Source organism: Rhinatrema bivittatum, chromosome 1, assembly GCF_901001135.1.
Source record: "Rhinatrema bivittatum chromosome 1, aRhiBiv1.1, whole genome shotgun sequence".
Taxonomy (NCBI): domain Eukaryota; kingdom Metazoa; phylum Chordata; class Amphibia; order Gymnophiona; family Rhinatrematidae; genus Rhinatrema; species Rhinatrema bivittatum.
This window is the reverse complement of record NC_042615.1, coordinates 26,249,271-26,263,802: the sequence shown is the minus strand read 5'-3', so window position 1 is coordinate 26,263,802 and position 14,532 is coordinate 26,249,271.

Sequence of the window (14,532 nt, the reverse complement as noted above, 5' to 3'; positions counted from 1 at the left end):
GTTAAGCCCGTCACAACGGGCTACATTACATTTTTGTTTTCGGTCCATTTTCGAAAACAGCACCCTCCAACACTTTTTCTCCCTCATTCTCCCTTCCCCTCAGTCACTCACCCCCTTCCCACCCCTCAGTCTTACTCACTCTGTCTCCCACTGCCTCCTTCCCCTCACTCTCACCTCCCTCCCCTTCCCTCAGTCACTCCCACCTCTCTCCCCTTCCGTCAGTCACTCCCTACCCTCTCTCAATCCCATCCCCTCTCCCTCAGCCCTCCTCCACTCCCTTTTTCTCTGCTCCACAACTTCTTACCCTTCCACTTACTCACATCCCTCTCCCTCATTCTCCCTCCCTCCCACTCAGTCCCTCCCTCCCCCTCCCTCAGTCCCTCCCTCCCCCTCACTCAGCCCCTCCCTCCCCCTCACTCAGTCCCTCCCTCTCCCTCCCTCAGTCCCTCCCTCCCACTCAGTCCCTCCCCCTCACTCAGTCCCTCCCTCCCTCCCACTCAGTCCCTCCCTCCCTCTCACTCAGTCCCTCCCTCCCCCTCACTCAGTCCCTCCCTCCCTCCCTCCCACTCAGTCCCTCCCCCTCACTGTCCCTCCCTCCCTCCCTCCCACTCACTCAGTCCCTCCCTCTCTCTCCTCCCTCTCTCTCTCTCTCCTCCCTCCCTCGCTACTGGCCGCCGCTGCTCCTCGTCGTCGTTCGCTGCCGTCGCTGCCGCCGCCGCCACCCGACGCCGTTGCCGCTGCCACCCGACGCCGACGCCGCCGCCGCTGCCACCCGACGCCGCCGCCATCGCCGCCGCTGCCGCTGCCACCCGACGCCGCCATGTTTTTTGTTTTTTAACGCTGGCTAAGACCGACGTCCTTGCCCGCACATGCGCAGTAGAGCTGCGCTCTACTGCGCATTTGCGGGCCGTCGGTCATGGCCCATTTATAAGGTAGATATTTAAGGCCAATCTGTAAAATACTTTCAGGAATGAGATTATGTTAGCATTTCTTTCCTGCTGCAGCCGATGTTAAAACCACCCTAGGTCTAATTTCAGTCGGTATGACTGCCATTAAAGGTTGGCTTGAACTGAAACAAATTATTATTCAACCAATCTAAAACTGAGATCATTTACCTCAGTAAGTCACCATCTGCTACCTACCCTTTATCTAATACATGTCAGAGCTGTTCTATCCTTTTTCTTAAGGAAGTCAGCAACCTGCGAGTTACTTTTGTCCCAACTCTTTCTTTTAGGCCACACATTAAGAAGGTAGTTCAGCAATCGTTTTGGAAGCTTAGAATATTACATAAGTGTAACTGACCCTATGGCCACGTTACCAGTAAGCCCTGAGTACAGTTAGTGAGGGATAATTAGGAGAGGTACTATCTGTACAGCCCCTCCCTTTAAGGGTGCTGGAATGAGCCATCTCCTTTGAGAGGCCTTTTAAGCAGCTCCCTCCTGAGAGTAGTTTGAGATGTTTTTGACATTAGAGGCGGTAAAGTGGAGCTCGGGGGCTCGAGGGCTGCTTCAGAGGCCTTGTCCACGCCCCGGAACACCCCCGGGCCGGCACCATGCCCATGGCCCCGCCCCTGGAAAATCCCCGAATGCCGTGCTGTCCCCGACACCCCCCCAACACGCCCCCCAAGCAAAGCCCTGGGACTTATGCGCGTCCCAGGTCTTTGTGCGCGCCGACGACCTATGCAACATAGGCGCGCTGGCGCGCAAGTCCCCTGCGCGCGTAAATCTGGCTGGATTTACGCACGCAGGGCTTCTAAAATTTACCCCAAGGTGCACATGTGTGCACCCCCTTGTGCGCACCGACCCCGGATTTTATAACATGCGCGCTGCAGCACGCGCATGTTATAAAATCAGGTAATATTTAAAATAGGCCCCATTGCTTCATGACAATGCTGCCCTTGGCCTAGAGAAATGCCAAGGTCAAAGTATTAGGTCATAAGTGTTTGCTAAAGCTCAAGACAGAGACAGGCTCTTGCTCACAGGTTGGTCAATAGTGTGGCTGGTAATGGAAACAGAACATTTACAGACCATGTGAAAATCTCCCTGATGGCCTTATCATGAACTTACCTTTGGCCCCATTCCACCTGGTATGCAGTCAATCCAGCCACCTCCATTTTTTCTGGTACAGCTCCTGGGCCGTCTTCTTCAGGTTGTCAATCTATCCAGAAAAATAGGAATTCAAAGCTGAGTGTGCATGCACTGTAACTGTTACTGTGACCTCCATACTGGTCTGGATCTATGTTTTCTACTGATATCTGGAGTGAGTAGCATGGCTCTTTGCACTCCCTTATTGCTCCTGGAAGTGGTGTGCTGCTCCAGGCCCAAAAGTACCCCAGAACAGGGACACTCCACGAAATGCTGTCATTTTTTGTTTCAGGCTTTATCAAGTCTTTATCAAGTCTTTGTATAACTTTAAATACCTGCGCTATTCTGTGATTCTTTTTAGAAATGCGCATTTATGTATCTTTTCCATTTCGATTTAAATCAAGTTAGTGCACGCTAAATCAAATTAGCGTGCACTAACTTAATTTAGGGTGCTCTAAAATGAAAATGAACCAATAAAAACAAGTGAATAATAAAAATAAAACAAAATGAAAACAAAATAAAAATGAATATTTTCTGGTTGCACATTCTTAGTGCTTTTGTAAAATATATTTTTTTAAATAAATGTCTTCTTCTTAGATAATAGAAAAGGGGGATGTATTCATACTTGTAATGAAATCCTTAAATTCCACAAATGTAGGCCACTTTCCTTGTGGTTTAAGTCCACCAAAACAGGGAATGTGCAAAAACAAAAAACGTAGATTATAACTCATGCTAGTAGTAAAAGCCCATTTCAGGACAGGTAAATACTGTGAAGTTTAGGAAGTGCATAATTGAGGTGTGTGGTAATGGGGAATGTAGGCTGAGCTCAGGTATGCTGTGTGGTAGTAGTGAAGGAATTGGACAATTCAGAGGGAGAGAAAGGGGTTGAGCTAGAGAGTACAGAAAGGGAGAGGGCCAGAGCTCAATTTGCATATTATAGTTAGATTGCATTTCAGGTGTGGGTCATCCATTGCCCCTACCATGTGACAGGGACTGCCCAATGGAACTGGTAGCCCCTGTCACATGGTAAGAGCAAAAAGGCAGCTGGCGTCACTATAATTAATGGCAGCCACTGGCCCGGGAACAGGAGGTCTCACCCAGGCTTCCCGATAGACCACCATGTATTTTGAGGGGGGGGGAGTTGGGAAGTTGGGTTGGGTGTCCGCATGTTGGATGGCTTCATCTTTTAATAAATGTGAAGTGTTGGGGGTTATGTGGTTGTTTTTCTTTTTTTTAATCATATTTTTAACCCCCCCCCCCCACAACAAAATGATAGGAAAAACCACACAAAATTTTGTGATAATTCCTATCAATTTTTTAAATTCCCAAAATGCAAAGAAATAGGAAATATCCTTAGTATTTCCTATTTTGTGCAAAACAAATTCCCACCCCTAATAAATATATCCACAACATGTACCTCACAGTTCAATGAATTAGTTGTAAGTAGGGACAACATTTCCATGTAATTCTGCGATTATGGCAAAAGTCATATGGCCATTGTATGGAATTGCAGGAATCAGGACAAAGATGTGTGTGTGTGTGCGCACACACACACACACTTTTGTACCCCCTCACATGACCCACAGTCAACCTTTCTTCTAAATCCCCACACCAATAAATCTCTCATTGCTTCTTATTGAGCCAACAGTAGGAAGAGGAGAGTGACATTGCCTTGGGCCACATCCTCCTCCTCTAATACCTAGGTCCTGATTGGCCATTTTGAATCATGCAGCATTATGGCATCCACAGTGGTTCAATTCGTGCCATGGGTGGCAGAGGAGGAAGACTCGGCCTGTTGCATCACCATTCACCTCTATTGGCTCAATCAACAGGGGGTGACAACAGTGGAAGGAGTTGGATAGGGAGGAAGGGAGATTGGGGGAGAAGGAAGAAAGGGTTGGAGCGTCGTGAGAGAAGGGGTAGGTGAGATCGGCTGGGGTGGAAACAGGCTAGAGGATGAGATGGGATAGGCTGGGAGCTGAGGAGGAGCTGGGGATGAAAGAGGGATTAGCTGGGGAGATTGGCAGAGGGTTGGAATGGAGATGGTGAAGAGGCTGGGGGACTGGAATGAGGAGCTGAATGGGGTAAAAGAAGGGATCAGCTGGAAGTGTGTGTGAATAAGAGAAAGAGAGGGGAGAGTGTGTGTCCCTCAATAGCTTTCATGTTTGATGTCCTCTTTTCCACTTCAAATTTTCAGGACATGTCATGGGTTCCAAGGGGATCCTGACCGGGGTATCATAATGGGGGATTCTGGAAATCAGGCTCCAGCACTTCTGGGCGGAACTTCTTGTTAATCATTTTTTAACACCTTTTTTAAAGATGAATTAAATATCAGTACAACACATCAGAAACATTGGTTTGTACTTGAAGACAATGTCATTCTAGCAGGAGGCTCTATTACAGACAGCCATTTTTATTTATGTTTATCATAAGATTATTAGCAAATCAAATGATGTGTACAGTTGTAAAAAGTAGGTCAACTTCCAGAGGATAAGAGAAGCTCCCCCGTTCAGGAGGCTGCAGATGCCCTGTCAATATTTCAGTGCAAACTGCAGTGCTAGATTGAGTATTTAAAAATATTCTTAGGTGTTGCTTTTTGTAATATTGATGAAATTGAAAGTCAGTGATCTGTTAAAAAATGTTAATATGGCATGAAAATTGTTGCCGTGGTAAAAGCTGCCTGCTGTGTTAATGAAAGGATGTCATTCTAGCTTTCACATAATAACAGAACTCTATGATTGCCTATTCTGTCGTCCTTAAAATGAATGGCGTCTCAGCTATGAAATAATCATTACTTACATCTATTGGTTTGTTGATGGAAAATTACCACCTCTGCACCGCATACAGAATATTAAAAAAAAAAAAAAAAAAGTGGTGCTTTTTTTTTAAAGATGAGAAACAACATAAAATTAAAGGTTGTTTTTTATTTTTTTTCATGTGGCATCAAGTAACCTTGGGGTGGTTTTTCAAAGAGTTTAGCATATCTCTTTCATGCATATTCATTGTGGATATTCTGAAAGCCTGACTGGCTAAGTGTGTCCAGTCTGGCTAGGTGTGGCTTAATTTTATATGGCTAGTACTGAAATTTAGCATTAGCCAGCTAAAGGCATCCAAATAACTGCTTGGATAAATTGCTGTCCTAAAGTTAGCTGGATAACTAAAAAAAAAACCCAACACAAACTTGTACTGTGTAGTGGTTGATTCCTCCCTCTTCCCTGCCTTCCCCCCAATATCTTATAAAATTGTAGCAGCAGAGCTGCGGGAGCAAAGTGAATAAAGTAACACTAAGTGCTGGTAGCTGCCAAAGCTATTGGCGCTTATTATTGAGCAGAGCGGATGTAATTACAAACCTCTTCTGTTCCCACTCTGCTTTGGGTTGATTTTAGGGCTGGCATCTCAGGTCCTGGAGTGCTACAGAAAAGGCCGGTTTTCTGAACATCTACAATAAATATGCAAGAGATTTGATAGCATGCAATGGAAGCAGGGCATGCAAATCTACCCCATGCATACGCACCATAGATATCCTGAAAGCAAGACTTGTGTGCGGAACTCCAGGAGCGGAGTTGCCTATCCCTGTTTTACGGGTTCAGGGCTGGGATTTTTGGCTACAATATTTTCAAGGTAGAGGTTGGGAGGGAACACTGCCGCATTCATTTTCTAAGATTTTGCTGTTTGGGGGAGTGCTCGGTTATTGCAACTATTTTTTTATTATATTGGGGGGCTTGGATGGGGAGAGGGGGATCAGCCACTGCTTGGCTGCCAATTGCTTTTTTTTTTTTTTTTTTTTTTTCAATATTCAGTAAAGCTCTTGAATGGCAAAGTAACCCAAGTAACTTTTTCTGGTAATCTTTAGCCAACTCTGTTCAGCAGAATACTTATCTGGGAATGTTCTGCTAAATACGCAGTTAAGGTTATCTGGAAACTTTCCCCCAATAACTTTCCCACTCACCAGCTCACTTAGTATGGGCTTCTATGTTACTGCATTACTAGGTTATTATGTTACTATTTCCATCCTTTGGTTAAGAACTGGAGCTGTGATTGCTGTTTATTTTCCATTGTTCATTTTAACCTCACCGATTATTCCCCTTTCCGTTTGTTTCTTGCTCATTTTTAACTGGATACAATTACTTTATTCTTAACTTTCCTGGGTCTTTTTTTTTTTTTGAACTTTGAGAACTGTTAACATGATTCTGCAAACCCCAAATACCTAAATTACGTGTGAGAACTGCAATAAAAAAAAACATATAAAAAATATTTAGCCAGATATCTGAGAAGGTATCTGGCTGAATGAAAATGTGGGCACTCATACAGCTACGTTCCAGGCAGATAAGTTAGGGGCATTCCAGGGGTTTAGTTATCGGATATTCAGAGTTCGCCGGATGAATTGTCTAACTCTGGTCAGCTCGTAGACCTGTCCTAAAGTTAGCCGGATAAGCCTATCTGGTTAGCTTTAAGATAGCGGGTATATTCGGTGGCACTGACTAGCAGAGCCACATCGCAGTGGAATAGGGACCCCACCATCTTTAGACCCACACCTTCTAAAGGATAAAACTGTGGCTGAAAGGTCTAGCAGCAGGGATGTGCAGAGCAAAATTTTATGTTCATATTTCTTATGTCCGAAAGGGGGTCCCACTTGCGGCCAATATGGACATAAAAAAAATCCAATGAGTTGGGTATATGTACATATGTGCAAAAAAAAAATTTAAACCCCCTCACCCTCCTTAATCCCCCCCCCCAGACTTACCACAACTCCCTGGTGATCGAGCGAGGAGTGAGGACGTCATTTCTGCAATCCTTGGCGAGAAGCATGTGACGTCGGCGGCACGTCGAGTGACGCCGACGTCGCGCGGGTAGGAAGGAGAAGGAGCATCAGCGCATGCAGAAGAGTGACGTCAGGAGGCCCCCCCAAGCTGGCCAAAAGTTCTTTTTGGGCCGAACGAGCCGTCCGGCGCGAACTCGCCGGGAATCACGTGGCGCAGACGTCACTGTCGAGTGACGCCGGCGTCACATGCTTCTCGCCAAGGATTGCAGAAATGGCATCCTCACTCCTCACTCCATCACCAGGGAGTTGTGGTAAGTCGGGGGGGGGGGGGGGTTAAGGAGGGTGAGGGGGTTTATATTTTTATTTTGGCTCAACAATCGCGATTTCCCACATATCCAACATATCTATGTTGGATATGTGGGAAATCCGATCGTTTATGTCGAATCAATTTTTTAAGTTAAAAAAAAATATGAGTAGCGTTTTACTAATGCGGTCAATCCGAATGCACACCCCTATCTAGCAGTAGTAGAGTCCTTCAATAAAAAAAAAGGATTAGTTTTCTACTTAAAGTATGGGTAATGCCACATTGATCTGAGAGAAAATGACTTTCCTAGCTATCAGAATAAACTGAAACTATTATCTCGAAACAAAAGTGTTCAAGTATATGCTGAATGGTGATACAGTATGAATATATTTTAGTAGATATTATGCTTTTTTTTTTAATCTAAGGACATTGTAAAATTAAAGTCTCATTATGTAAAGTGTACCAATAATTTGTTAAGGGTTTTTTAGAGTTTCAGGGGGCTCTTCAGCTTCTGGAAATCTTTTGATGGAGACAGAGATATCTGACCTGAAAGATAACACAGACATATTAGTTAAGATTTACACCTTTACAGTGGTATTTTGCACACCTCTTTCTTCATATCCAAGGTGACCAACATTTAATAGAACAGGTAAAAGCCTCCCACCACAGAAATTGACTGAATACTTTCAGCCATTTTATAGACTGCAAAAAAGATATTAAAGCAGCTCATTAGTCTCAACCCTTCTAAGCAGATTCTTTCTGCAATCAGGAGATGTCTTGTTTGCATAGGGCAGTGATGGCTAACCTATGACACGCGTGTCAGAGGTGTCACACCGAGACGTTTTTGCTGACACGCGCAGCATTTTGTGGACTATCGCCAAGCCGATAACCCAAAAACATAGCCCAACCCTTTAAAATTAGTTTTTTAGTATCCCCTCACCCTCTGGACCCCTCCACCCCACCCCACCCCCATGCCCCCGGGCACAGGGAGGCTCATGCGGCGCAGCGACAGGCAGATGGGCAGGGCCGTGGTGAGGCACACGTCACTACGGCCCGAAGAAAAAGATCGCGTTTAAGGGCGCTGATGCTCCTCCTCCTGCCTGCCTATGCGGCCCCGGAAGTAAATGTTGCCGGAGCCACGCGGGCAGGAAGGAGAAGGAGCATCAGCGCATGCAGAAGAGGAGCAGGGCTTATGGGATGCTGCGAATCCCAAGTCGCAGCGGCCCAAGAAGAGGAAGAGGCCTGGTAGCAGGGCCGCCGTGGCCTGAGAATATCAGGGCCCCATCCTGCGGCGACCTGCAAAGAGGAGGCCCAGAGGTGAGAGAGAGGCTGAGGGTCTGTAGAGTGTGTGTGTGCGTGTATGAGATGAGTTGAGAGATTGTGTGTGAGAGTGAGGACCTGAATGTTTGCAGAGACAGCATGTGAGAGCCTCTGTGTGTGTGAGAGAGGCAGCATGTGACAGTGAGAGCCTGTGCTTGAGCAAGACAGCAAGTGGGAGTGAGAGAGAGCCTGTGTGTGTGAGAGTCAGACAGCATGTGCCAATGAGAGACTGTGTGTATGAATGATTGTATGAGAGAGAGCATGTGACAGTGAGAGCCTGTGTGTATGTGAGAGAAATGCATGTGAGAATGAGAACCTGACTGTGTGTTTGAGGGAAGAAGATGGAGAGAAAAGAAACAGAAAAAAAAGACAATATAAAAGGAATTGGCAAAAAAAAATAAAGGGAAGGTGGGAAAAAAAAAGCCTGTGACCAACCAATTAGAAAACTAAGATCAGACAGCAAAGGTAAAAAAAAAAATTACTTTTTAGTGATTGGCACATGTAATCTTTGGGAATGTGCAAGAATAGCACTTTCTCTATGCGGATCTCACAATGTACGAGATCAGCATGGAGAAAGTGGAAGCCCATGGGGCCTGCACATAGGAGGCAGCAGGATGGGCTTCAGTGCCAGTAGCAGCAATCGGCACCTCCCCAATAGCCATGTGGCAGCAGTGACAGTGGGAGCAGAGGAATGAGAGAGGTTCCTAGGCTGCTGGAAAAAGAGAGGGGGGTCTGCCTTTAATGTGTGCATGTGTATGAATAGGACTCTGCCTGGGGGTGTATGTGTGTGAATGCATAGGTGCCTGCCTGGGGGTCTGTGTGTATGAGAATGAATTGGTGCCTGCCTGGAGGATGGAGCGGGAATGGTATGAAAATGAACGGGAGCCTGCCTGGGTGTGTGTGTTTGTGTGTATGTGAGGGAGACAGAGCATGAGTGTGTATGAGAAAATCCAGGGGAGTAAGAGTTTGTGTGTGGGCGGGGTGTGTGTGGAGGGGGAGAGAGTGTCTTAGATCCTGTCAGTGTCAGTGAGAGTGAGAGGTTATGGTGCGTATAAGAGCATGAATGTGTATGTATGTGACAATGTATGTATGAGAGAGAATGGACATGTGAGTATGTGTGAGAGAGAGAGAGGATAACCTCCTAATCCTCGACAATATCAGGGTGACTGGAAATCAAGAGCTCCCAAAGAAGGGGACAGCAGCGGCTTTTTAAAATCCTTATTAGTTTTAATTGAAGATTTAACCAATGAAATTCAGCAACAAAAAAGTCACTAAGCAGGTAAGGTAAATAATTATTTGTTTTTGCTTTATTAATAAATACAGTACATATATTAAAATTATTACTTTTTGTTATTAATTAGAGCTACAAATATCACAAAATTATGGATTTTTCTAGAAGTGACACACCACCCAAGTTATGCTCGGTTTTTTTTTATGAATTTTGACACACTGAGCTCAAAAGGTTGGCCATCACTGACATAGGGTCTGATTTTCTTGGCTTTTCACCCATTCTGTCCATATGGGGAAACACACTTGATGGCACAGACTCATAATTTACAAGGAAGCCTGTTGGCAAAAGGAATGGTTGTTGCATTCTAGAGTTGCCATGACACAGAACAGCACAAGACTGAAAGCCTCCTTAGAGGCTCCAATTTAATGGATTCTTTCTAACACTTTTCCAGGGCGCATTGGCGCAATGCAGTGAGAATATGAGCTGAACAGGTAACACAGACAAACAGGTACAGGGAGCATCTTCTACAGGTTTTCCAAAAAGATCAGGAGTGTAATTCACTTTGAGGAACTTAGACTTTTTGGTACTTCAATTTAAATTACTGCTTACAAGTCACTGTTGTATAGGGATGTGAATCGTGCTTCTGACGATCGAAAATATCGTACGATATGTATTTATTTATTTATTTAAAGACTTTTATATACCGGTATTAGTGGGGACATCATACCAGTTTACATTCAAACATTTAAGCTTGGAAAATACATATTAACAGGGAGGAGAAACCTGGAGGGGGATCAACAAGATGCAGTATAGAAATATAGATAAACAAAAGCAAAAAAGAAACCTTAACATAAGGCATGTAATGGTCACATTGTGAGGGGCTTTTGGGCTGACAGGGGAAGATCTATTCAGGGTATGCTCATTTGGATCTATTCTGGATAAGCGCATTTAAATAACCAAGTTTTTAGGTGCTTTTTGAATTTGATCGTGCATGGTTCAAGACATAGGATGGGCGGCAGGGAGTTCCAGAGTGTGGGACCAGCAATTGAGAAGGCACGGTCGCGTGTGGAGGAAAGATGTGCTATTTTTAGCGAGGGTACAAGTAGGGTGCCTTTGTTGGTAGTTCTGGTAGGTCGAGTGGACTGGGGAGAGTTGAAAGGAATGTCAAGCCATTTAGAGTTGTGGGCGTGAATAGATCTGTGTACTATGGTTAATGTCTTGAATTGAATGCGTGATATTTTCAAAATCGTCAGAAATCGAGGGCTCCCCGAAACCGATAGGAAAACTCCACAAAATTGTTCGTGGGGTTCTCTTATCGTTTTGAGGGAGGGCGGGAAAAACAGCACACCAAAACAATTGCTAAACCCACCCGACCCTTTAAAACTGATCCCTTAGCTTCGCCCACCCTCCCGAACCCCCCCAAAACTTTTTACAAGTACCTGGTGGTCCAGTGGAAGTCCTGGGAATGATCTCCCGCTCTCGGGCCGTTGGCTGCCACTAATCAAAATGGCGCCAATGGCCCTTTGCCCTTACCATGTGACACTCCCGGGACCCCCGCCGAACCACCAGGTACTTTAGAAAAGTTTTGGGGGGATGAGGAGGGTGGGGGATTCTAAAGAACTTGATTTAAAGGGTCGGAGTGGGTTTTTTGTTTTTCGGCTCGCGCACAGCCGAGAAAAAGAAAATGTTCGGACCACGGGAACTAGAATTTCCCGATGGTCCACAAAACCGAAATCGGAACCGATTCCGGCATCCATTCACATCCCTATTAAAAACAGGGAAAGAGACAGGCTGAGAGAGCCAGCCTATCTTTTTATCTCATCCATGCGTGATTGCTTTCTATGTTTCTGAAAGAACAGCAAAAAGCAGGCTTCAGCAACGTCAGAAGACAGAACAGAAAGGATTCAACTCCTGTTATTACAGAGGAAGCAGGATTCCGAAAATAAAACAAATCACCACAAAGAGAGTGCACTGAGGAAGTTGCAGCTGTACCTTTCGAATCAGCTGGGACTGCAGGGAAGGGAAAAAGGAAGTGACATCAGCACAGATCTCCACTAATGTAAATCACTCTGAGAAAACCAGAACAAAAGTATTGAAACCAGTGCCAGGCTAGATGTGAACAAGCATTGAGCAATCCCTTCATATAATTTTTATTTCAAAACAAAGCTTTAAAAAGATTTAGAAGATAAAGTTGGATGTTGTTTCACAAGAGGCAGTTGGAGCCTATACAAATCTATGGGAGCTCAAGGAGCTGCACAATTCAGCTGGCACCACAAGGTTCCGCATGTCAATAGTTCCCTTGGGACAGGCTAATTTGCATGGACCCAGGGGTTAGCTGCAAGAAAGCCTCATGCTTAGTTTTTTTGTAAAATGTATGTGGAAGAATCAAGTTGCTGGAAGTTGACTGAGTTTCATAAAAGTTTAGTGTTACGCCCGACGGTTGCAGATGGCTGCGACCACTTCTGCTCACCTCTTTCTTCACTTCCCTGACTCCATGGGGTAGATTGGCAGCCTCCGCTAGCTACCCATGACCTGCCTACCACTTCCAGACCTCCAGGGTCGGCACGGATACCGCCGACCGCCAGCTTGCCATCAGGTCCTTCTAGGCACACGTGCATACAGGCCGGTCTTATCCACATCATGGCGGGAACCTCAGGGTTTTCCCGCTCCAGATGACATCAGGACCTGTGGATATTTAAACCTGCTGGCCCTCTCCGAAGACAATTTGGCAGAGTCTCATCCTTGCTATTTCTGCCTCGCTTCCTGAGGACCCTGCGTTCCAGATTCCAGTTCCGACATGGACGTCTCAGGTACCTGCTCCTTGGGGGCCTCTCTCTCGTCCTGGCTATCCGCTCCATGGAGGGCCTGTTGCCTGGAAATCCATCTGCTCCATTCCCCAGGGCTTCCTGGAACCAACTTGCTCTTTTGTGAGAACTCCACCCTGTGGATCACTTCCTACCTACCAAGTGCCTATCGGGTGTACCCCGCGCTGTGGGCCATTACCATCGCTACAGAGAGCTCCGTGAGAAGTGCCTGCTCTGTGGACCTTTACCACGCTATTGAGGACCTCACAGGTGCACCCCGCTTTGCGGACCACTACCAGACCAACCGAGGACTCTCACCGGTGTACCCCTCGCTGCAGGCCATTACCACTTCCACCTAGGGCCTCGACTGTACTCTTTGCTCTGCGGACCGCTGTCACCTCTTCTGAGGATTTCATCTGCATAACCTACTCTGCGGGCTTTTATCATCTCTACCGAGGACATCATTGGTGTACCCCGCCCTGCAGGCCACTACCTTCTCTACATGAGACCTCTCCGGTGTATTTGCTTCACGGACTACTACCAGCGCTACGGAGGGATCCCCTCAGGGCACCACCTATCTCATCGACCCTGTGTCTCAGGGCCTGTGTGACCACCTCTCTCTCTGGCACCCCCCACTCCATGGGTAGTGCTTCCATCTCTTTAATAAAGACTCTATTCATTCTGTGCCTTCCTTAGCTGAGACCTAGCCTCCCGACAGGCTTCACTTCGGCCCAGGGTTCACACACCATCTGATATCTCAGAATCCTAACATTTAGTACTGTGTTTAACAAAAGTTCTAACTGGATGCTTTTAATTGTCAGACTTCTGCCATCTTAAGGAGGTTATAAAGGAGTCCAATAAGAAGTATTTAAGGATCTGCTATCACTATGCGAGGAACTATTTTTGGTTTTGTGACCTCATCCAGGGCAGTAATCCTCCTTGTGGAAAAAAAAATGCCATGTGCATAAAGAGACTGGTCTTGTGCAGAGGCAGGGGCCTACAGCTGGAGCTCTGCCTGGGAATCAGGGAAAAAGGAGAAAAACCCTGTTTGGTTGAGACAGAAATAGTGGGAAGAGAGAGAGAAAATCTATCATTGTTAAAGCCCGAGCAAGTCAAAGAGTGGAGGAGACTGCAAAAATAAGAAAATCCACTGTCAAGATAAGGTAAGGAAGAAGGACAAAGTTAAAAAAAATAATTAAACGAACAGGAACGCAGAATTTACCTGTTCTATTCAGGAGTGATTTACCAGTTAAAATGTTATTGGAAAAACTGTAAAGTCAAGAATCCAAGCAGAAGGGGAGAATGAAGTGCAAGATTGTGGCATAGCTATGAATCCAGTTAGTCCCAGAATAAAACCTTTCTGCCAGAGGGGACAAAGGGGAAAAAAGCTGGACTGAACCAGTGAGAAGTGACTTTACCCCATTTTGCCTTCTCTATATGGAGATGTAATTCCACTGAAGAAAAATCAATGTTTGGAGCCAGTGTTACTGTTTGGTGAACAGTCAAAAGACATTAACTGGGACAATCAAACTGGGTTTTTTTTTGTTTTGTTTTGTTTTACCAATCCAGAAAAAATCCAGACAAACTTCTCTCTGCACAAGTAAGGAGTGGGACATTTTGAAAGAGTGACTGGAAAAATAATTAAAATATTTTCTGTTCCCACCAGTAGTTATTTATTTATTGCGTTTTATATACCGTCATTCGGTTTTGCCATCACAATGGTTTACAAGTTTCGATGGGTAAGATGTTAAGAGGTTAGGATGGGGATTAACATTGTATTCATATTGGTTAACACGTTTTCGACAGATAAAGTGTTAGAAGGTTAGTAGATGCATTGATGTACATAGAGCATTCATTTATACATACAGCGCTCATTTAAAGCATGATTAAGATTGAGGGGAATATTCTTAACGTAGCAAGGGGTACATGGTGGGGTTCTGAATGAAGGTTAATAGGGCGAGGGTGAGGAGGTTTCACTCCAGATTTGTGTTATATTTTGGGGAGGGTGTGTATGAGTCTTTTTGGTA